Genomic DNA, 9,384 nt, shown 5'->3' on the forward strand with positions numbered 1-9,384 from the left:
TAAGTGACATGAGGCCGAGGTATGTGACAAAGTTAATGAGCTAATTCATTATTTGAGGGGATAGCTAAGTGACATGAGGCCGAGGTATTCGACAGAGTTAGTGAGTTAATTGAGGGGATAGATAAGTGACATGAGGCAGAGGTATGCGACAAAATTAGTGAGCTAATTGAGGGGATAGCTAAATGACATGAGGCCGAGGTATGTGACAGAGTTAGTGAGTTAATTGAGGGAATAGATAAGTGACATGAGGCAGAGGTATGCGACAAGATTAATGAGTTAATTGAGGGGATAGCTAAGTGACATGAGCCCGAGGTATGCGACAAGATTAGTGAGTTAATTGAGGGGATAGCTAAGTGACATGAGGCCGAGGTATGTGACAAAGTTAAAGAGTTAATTGATTATTTGAGGGGATAGCTAAGTGAGATGAGGCCGAGGTATGCGACAGAGTTAGTGAGTTAATTGAGGGGATAGCTAAGTGACATGAGGCCGAGGTATGCGACAGAGTTAATGAGTTAATTGAGGGGATAGATAAGAGACATGAGCCCGAGGTATGCGACAAGATTAGTGAGTTAATTGAGGGGATAGCTAAGTGACATGAGGCCGAGGTATGTGACAGAGTTAGTGAGTTAATTGAGGGAATAGATAAGTGACATGAGGCAGAGGTATGCGACAAAATTAGTGAGTTAATTGAGGGGATAGCTAAGTGACATGAGCCCGAGGTATGCGACAAGATTAGTGAGTTAATTGAGGGGATAGCTAAGTGACATGAGGCCGAGGTATGTGACAGAGTTAGTGAGTTAATTGAGGGAATAGATAAGTGACATGAGGCAGAGGTATGCGACAAGATTAGTGAGTTAATTGAGGGGATAGATAAGTGACATGAGGCCGAGATATGTGACAAAGTTAATGAGTTAATTTATTATTTGAGGAGATAGCTAAGTGTCATGAGGCCGAGGTATGCGACAGAGTTAGTGAGTTAATTGAGGGGATAGACAAGTGACATGAGCCCGAGGTATGCGACAAGATTAGTCTGTTAATTGAGGGGATAGACAAGTGACATGAGCCCGAGGTATGCGACAAGATTAGTGACTTAATTGAGGGGATAGACAAGTGACATGAGGTCGAGGTATGCGACAGAGTTAGTGAGTTAATTGAGGGGATAGACAAGTGACATGAGGTCGAGGTATGTGACGAGAGTAGTCTGTTAATTGAGGGGATAGCTAAGTGACATGAGCCGGAGATATGTAACAAGATTATTGAGTTAATTGAGGGGATAGATAAATAACGTGAGGCCGATGAATGTGGAGGTTTCAATTATTTTAGTACATGGTAATTACGTTACCGGTCATGACAACACCGATAAAATATAAAAATAATATTTTCAAAGTTAATGTCTGTTTAGGCGAATTTATTTATGTCCAAGTAGTATTGGTTATGTAATAAAAAGTTTCTTCTGTGTTTATTTGATTTTTGTGATTTTACCTGCTTCTTGACAGAATACGACCCTCCGGTGACTAGAGGTCCGTGTGTTTCTTGAAATTGTTAAATTACTGTGACTGGTTTTTTTCTGAATATGTACTAATTGGCATTCGTATAGATGGGAGATTTGATTATATTTCACGAAGTTAGATCATGTTATTGAGTGTTTTGGTTAACGATCGTAAATGAGGCAGTGCCCAAGATGTATGATTTGTGCGACGTTTGTCAATGGAACAGTTCCACAATTTCCACAAACATAATTTAGCAGATAATATGCCGTGTTTAAAAGAATTTATCGCATTATGCAAATCTTCACGGTGAAACGAGCGTTGAGCGACTTCCGCCGATTTTGGAATAGACACCGACGCACTTGAACTGCCAACATAGAGAACAAAAAAATCACACTCAATCGCTTTCACCTTCATCTTGACGGGATAATAAAAGCCTAACCTAACCTAACCTAACCTAACCTAACCTAACCGCGTCGGTGTCTATTCCAAAATCGGTGGAAGTCGCTCAACTCTCGTTTAACCATCTTCAGTATTCAACAATGGCCCCTTTGAAAATCTCAAATGTGGTATGTCTTGCATATTTTGTACACGCGTTTTGATAAATATGTACATAAATAGAAGTACGGTATAATTGTGCTACATTTGTGAGAAGTAAGTTATTTTGCCTTATTTTCCGTAGAATTATCCCTTTTTAGCCGCATTTTTAAATTTGGAGTTTCTAACATTTCGTGAAGTTTTAGAAATGTTAACTGTGTTTTCAGCGATTTTTCAGTAATTTTTGTTTATGAAGTACCACAAAATATGGCCATTTTAAAATAGAAAAATAACAAAAATAGGCCGTCATGACGGACTACCAAGTACCCTGAGTGTGAGGAAACATCGAAACTTCACGCTCATGTCTTGTGTATCATTCACAATTTTACAATGACGGGACATACGCAACACGACGTTACATAAATGACGGTCTAATAGGAAATCAGAATTTCATGACATCACCGCACAGATCGCGACGCAACGAAAGTTTAAATGGAATTAATCTGATCATAATTTCTCTGTGATTTTATAGTACATTATGCAACGAGCCTATAATGATAGTAATTAAGACGCAAGTATGGACGTTTATGAAACGAGCGCAACCTTGATTATTGAATTCGACATTGAAAAATGAGATGACAAATTGAATTTATTTGAATATTATTTACAATTAACGCTAATTATTATAGTAACAGAACATAATCTTCTGCGACAGTATTGGATTTCCAGCCTCCGTGACTTTTCGCTAATTCTCTTTCGATTGCATATCCGAGAATAATCGATACTTGCGGTTTTATAACGGTACAAAGCTGACTTGTCATTGGCTGAACACCTGTAAGCTGAGTTGTCATTGGCTGAACACCTGTACTTTAATGAGTAGGTGTACTTTAGTGACATGCATTAAAGGACAGCTACCAGGTGTATAATTACTACATTTCGGCATGGTCGAGCATAAAATTACTTAATCTACTAATGAAAGCTATAATTTAAATATTCCCAAAATAAAATTCATGAACATTATAATAACAGGTGGACTATTTAAGGAATTTGTGAAGGATGTAAAGTCGTGTAGCCCGTATCGAGTGTACAAAGTTATCGTTAAAAGCGAAGAAACAGCCCGCGCACTCTTACAAAAGCTCGTCTGTAAACTAAGACGGCGAACACGTATAAGATGAGTACAAAACCGGCATATGACACAACTGGTGTATAGTCTACTGTAGGCAATCGCGTTTAATGAGTGCTATTGGAATTTCAACTGTAATAATTTGTATTAGTTTTGCAATACAGTATTATATTCTTTTCATTAAGTAAATCAAGTACTGAAAGCTTTCCTACATAACCGAATCTATCATACCCTATTAAAACCGCGGCGAAAATGCGACTCACGAGCACATTGTGGCTCGCAGTGCTTTTCTCTCGCTTCCTACCTACAACCCCCACCCTCTCACTCACTGGAGTCAAAATCCGTTCCATGTATATTTGTCTCTGACCTGCGAGTGGCGTATCGTCGCAATGTCTCTTTCGAAACCATGTACCTCTATAAAAACGAAAGTTTCAAGTAGGATGAGAGGATGCATTCTTTTGCTTACAATATGATGAAAATATTAAATGTATGATTTGTTCACAAATATTACTAGGAAAACGGTTGTATAACATAAAACGGCATTATAAGTTACTACATGTTACTGATGAAACATTAAAAGGTTAAGTGTTATTATTATTATTATTATTATTATTATTATTATTATTATTATCATTACCATTATCATTATCATTATCATTATCATCTCTGTACGTCGATTCTTTTACAGCAGATGTACGAATAATGCGGTTAGATTTTCAATTTAAACTCACAGATTTACAATGTGACGTTAAATGAAAGCTAGATGTAAGGACTTGAAAGATATTGAACTTTTCAAATCTTTGGAAAAAAATAAATATTTGAAGCTTCGTTCTTTCGCTTGCTCTGTTGAAGCCATGTTCGCTGTAACTTACGTTTGTGAAAAATTATTTTCAACAATGAAAATAGTAAAACTCAAATTTAGATCACGACTGACAGACAAATACCTTCGTGATCAACTACGGTTGGCAGTAAGTGACATAATTCCTGATTTTGAAACTTTGTCGCAGAGACATTCTGAAGACAGTTAATTTTAGGTTGTGATAATGTGTCCTATGTTTCCTTGTTCATTTCTTTCTTCGTTACACGTCCTAAACATTAACTTCCCCTTCGGTTGTCCGCCTCCCTCCATAGGTGCTATGCACGTTGCAGCTTACACAGTGGCTCGGCGCACCATGGCCTTTTCGCCACGGCTGCCCTATTAGATCTTATGTAATATGTCGCCGTACAGTAAAATTACATTTAGATGAACTACGGGTTATAGCAATAAAATTTAAAATACTGCTACGATACAAAGTTCTAGTATAACTGTATCAATTAATTGCAGTTTTCCCCGTTCAATATTCCTTCTAGTGCATCGTTCAATAGGCAGTTTCTTTTCAGCCAGTGACCCAAAAAATTCCTTTTTCTCTTCCTGACCAGTTTCAGCCTCATTCTTTCTTCAACCACTCTTTTCAACACAATTAATTTCTTAATGTCTGTCCATTTCATACACTCAATCCTTCTCCATATCCACATTTCGAATACTCCTATTTGCTTCTCTTCACTCCGTCCAAATGACCATGTTTCTGCCCCATACAATGTCATTCTCTACACAAAGCACTTATCTAGTCTATGTTTTAGTTCTTTTTCCAGAGGTCCGCAGAAGATGCTCTGTTTTCTATTAAAAGCTTTCTTTGCCATTGCTATCCTTCTCTTGACTTCCTGGCAACAGTTCATGTTACTGCTTATAATACGTCCGAAGTACAGGGTGTCCGGGAAAGACCTGACGAAAATGAAGTAATTATATATCTGAAACTATTACAGTTATTACTTCAATGTTTCCACAGTTAGAAAGAGAAACTCAATAAGTTTTGTTATCTAGCAGCATGTTACACGCGTGTGCATACCATTGCGCTAGGAGGAAACGAGAAAAAGCTCGTTCTGCGCAGGGTATATAGTCAGCCTTGCTGTCAGAGCTGGAAATGCAAGTTGTGCGTGTACCAAGTGAACAGCCGAACAATGTTTACCACAGTAGAAAAAGCAGAATGCGTTTTATGACTGGCGGAATTTCAGTCAAGCGTGTACAACGTCGTTTTCAAATGGACAAGAGCTCACAGTAACAGGTAACACATACCTGGATATGCTGCGAAATTACGCTGTCCCACAACTACCACCAGAAACCGTGTTTCAACAAGATGAAGTCCCCCACACTATGCTAACCATGTGCGCGCTTTCCTCGATGACACGTTTCCTGACCGTTGAATTGGAAGAGGCGGACCTACACCATGGCCATCACGGTCACCGGATATGACCACACTTGGAATTCTTTCTGTGGGGTTTGTGAAGGACGTGAGTTACGTGGCCGAATCTACGAAACAATAGGCCTAGTCACACCGGAGATGCTTTCGTGTGTGTGGCAAGAGATTGAGTATCGCCTGGACATAGCCCTGGTCACAAATGGTGCTCATATAGAGGTACATTAAAACTTATTGTGTTTCTCTTTGTAAGTGTGAAAACATCACGACAACAAATGCAATAGTTTCAGAGATATAGTTATTTATTTTTCGTCAGATCTTTCCCGGACACCCTGTATTTGAAGTTGTCCACTTGCTCTACTGCCTCATTTCGAATTCGCAAAATGTACCTTCTTTATTTTTCTTCCAATAACCATGGTCCTCTCTTGTTTGCATTTATCTTCATTCCATACTGCTCACAGCTGCCATTTAGCTCCAGTAGCATATCCCTTAATATCGTGGCTTGTGCTAACAACGTCATATCTTCAGCAAATCTTATGCACTTTATTTTTATTCTTCCTACTGTAACCTCTCCCATGTTATGAAAACAGTTCTTCACTAAATCCTCCAAGTAGATGTTGAACAGGGTAGGTGATAAAGGGCATCCTTATCGTATTCGTCTTCCTATTTGACTTCCTTCTGACATTTGTTCTCCTATCCTGACTTTGATTCATTGTTTCATATAAACATATAAAGGTTACTGAATAGCCTTATCTCTTTCCAATCCACACCAGTTTTCTTCAGGATCCTCATCAATTTATTTCAATCCACTCTGTCAAATGCATTTTCCAGTTCCATAACACTTATATTAATGATATGTTTAAGAATATTGGTTTGGATGTAACAAATCAACGCCAAACATACAACAAATGTTGCTAAAAGTCCACACCTGTGGCGTAACGGTTAGCGAGTCTGGCTGCGAAACCAGGTGGCCCGGGTTCGATTCCCGGTCGGGGCAAGTTACCTGGTTGAGGTTTTTTCCGGGGTTTTCCCTCAACCCAATATTAGCAAATGCTGGGTAACTTTCGGTGCTGGACCCCGGACTCATTTCACCGGCATTATCACCTTCATCTCATTCAGACGCTAGATAAGCAAAGATATTGATTAAGCGTCGTAAAATAACCCACTAAAATAAATGTTCCTAAAATACGTAAACATCCTTCACTCTAGTAGTAGAAATTTAAAAGAAACAGCCTTAATAAATTGTATTACACAATCTTCTTCCTCTTTGATTGGCGGGGCGGATGGATACCAGTGCTTCGTCAACCATAACAACCAGTGGCGGCTAACCCATTTTACGTAAACTTGCAGACGCAGCTTACATACAATTTTTTAGATCAAGAAGGTGCCATTATATAGCACTTGTTAGGCAAACAAGATGCAACGTACGCCATATTTTTACTTGAAGTCGGCCTGGGTAGCGTAGTTGGTATAGCGCTGGCCTTCTGTGCTCGAGGTTGAGGGTTCGATCCCGGCCCAGATCGATGGCATTTAAGTGTGCTTAAATGCGATAGGCTCATGTCAATAGATTTACTGGCATGTAAAAGGATTCTTGCGAGACAACATTCCGGCACACCGTCGACGTTGATATAACCTCTGCGAGCGTCGTTAAATAAACCATAATTTAATTTTTTTTTTTAATTTTTACTTGGGAACGCAACTTAAATCTTCCCATAGTGGTAAACTGCGTTGTTGGTTCTCTGTAGGGAAACTTCATGCATAGTTATCCAGATTTTACACAATATCCAACAAATGATAGGAAGATGGATGGTTGGCTGTTATGACTTGCACATGTTTGCAACTATATAATATACTGAACAGACATTAGAGATCAAAACTGCCTGATGCTTCTTGAGATTAGGATTTTATGTCAGTGCTTAGCAACTTAGCGGATATTATCAGTAGCGTTACTTTAAAAAATGTGAAAAGTGCCCGCAAAACTTTTTTAAGATACAGGGTGTTTTGAAAAATGATAAAAAATTTATGGAGGAAAAGTAAAGACGAAGATAAGCAAAAACGTTCCAGTAAACATGAGTCCGCAAATTAACCGTTTACGAAATACAGCCATTTTGTGTCGTTTGAGCCCATTGAATGCTAAGTACTAATTCCAACAAAAGCAGTGACAATTTTATTAATTTATCAATCATGAAACCGTAAAATTCATAATTTTAGCTTCAACATCACAAAAACGTGATTAAACATACACAAAAGAAACTTTCTTGTTTGAATAACAGTAAAGTTTGCGGATAAACAAGGTACAGTACAGTATGAACATGTTAACTAAAGAATTTTACCGCACGTGTTCAAAATACTGACCCTGCACATGTAATTATGCATCTTATGATCATCTCCGCAAAAACACAAGAATGCGATCGAGCAATCCTGGGCCGTTCATTTGCAGAAAGGCATCTACTGTTCTCCAACGAGGAGATTAACCATGAAAGGAATGTGCTTACTATTGCGTCATCTATTGGAGCGAAGTAGATAGATAATATTACCGTTATATCGTCAGTTTAAAAAAAATGCGCTCTCCTGCATATGTTATTTCCTGTATGGAGGGATTAAAAGAGTGGTATAATTCAGTATAATACTATAACATAATAAGCTTACAATATAAAAATAGTAAATTATGCAACGAGCCTATAATGGTAGTAATTAAGACGCAACTATGATTGTTTATGAAACGAGCGCAAGCGAGTTTCATAATTTTCATACGAGCGTCTTAATTACCATTATAGGCAAGTTTCATACGAGTTTTTATGCTCGACCATATTTCTAACTTGAAATTATTTAAAATTAGGTCTTCTTATGGTTATGTGCGAACTGACCTGAATTGTGAGATGTGCGCAGACGCGAAAGTATTGCTTTTTTCCGAGGCCGAATGTCATTGACCTTGGCAGAGAATAAGATGAATATTACTCTGATATAACCTGGAAATTGATTTAGAATTGAAAAATTAGATGACAAATTGAATTTATTTGAATATTATTTACAATTAACGCTAATTATTATAGTTACAGAACATAACCTTCTGCGACAGTATTGGATTTCAAGCCTAATTCTCTTTCGATTGCATATCCGAGAATAATCGATATAACGGTACAAAGCTGACTTGTCATTGGCTGAACACCTGAACTTTAATGAGTAGGTGTACTTTAATGACATGCATTAAAGGACTGCTACCAGGTGTATAATTACTACATTTCGTCATGGTCGAGCATAAACAATATTAATATAATGAATCTGAGTAACTGTCAAAGCACAAACCATAACCAGGAGATTAACCGTGACATAATTTTGTAACTAGGGTAGTATAAGTATGTGTGTATCAGTGTTATTGTTTGTACTTTGAGAGTTAGTCAATGGAGATGCGTGTACCCACGTGTGTGACCTTATAACATCTTATGACATCAACTTTCAATCACAGCATTACCCCGCTGCGTCTAATTCCCCTCACACTTTCTCCTGGTTGGACTACAGTACAATTCCAGGTTGCAGTTCTTCATGTGTGGTGGGTCTGTTGTGTAAACTACGGCTTTTTTCATAATCCCATACACAAAAATCGAAAGGATTTAAATCCGATGATCTAGGTATAGGTCCTCCTCTACCTATCCACCGTTCACTAAATTGTCTGTTAGATATCGTGTCATAGAAGGAAATGAGATAGGGAAAGTGCGGCATACATACGAAGCATGAATGTTGCCGCTTTACTATATCCAGGAACTCGGTTTACTGGCGGCGCCAACGATAAAAAAAAGACTATCTCAAACGCTTAATTTGCGGTCCCATGTTAATTGGAACTTTTTTGCTTTTACTTCTAACCCCAAAATTTTTTTCCAACACTTTTGAAACACTCTGTATAAGCCAGGCAGTCAACGTTTTGTCAGTCTCCTGTGTTTGGGTTGCATATCTGTAGAATAACTTTTAATTAAGGGCTGAACGGACTTAACTTACACGATCTCAT

This window comes from Periplaneta americana, chromosome 13, assembly GCF_040183065.1.
Source record: "Periplaneta americana isolate PAMFEO1 chromosome 13, P.americana_PAMFEO1_priV1, whole genome shotgun sequence".
Lineage (NCBI taxonomy): Eukaryota > Metazoa > Arthropoda > Insecta > Blattodea > Blattidae > Periplaneta > Periplaneta americana.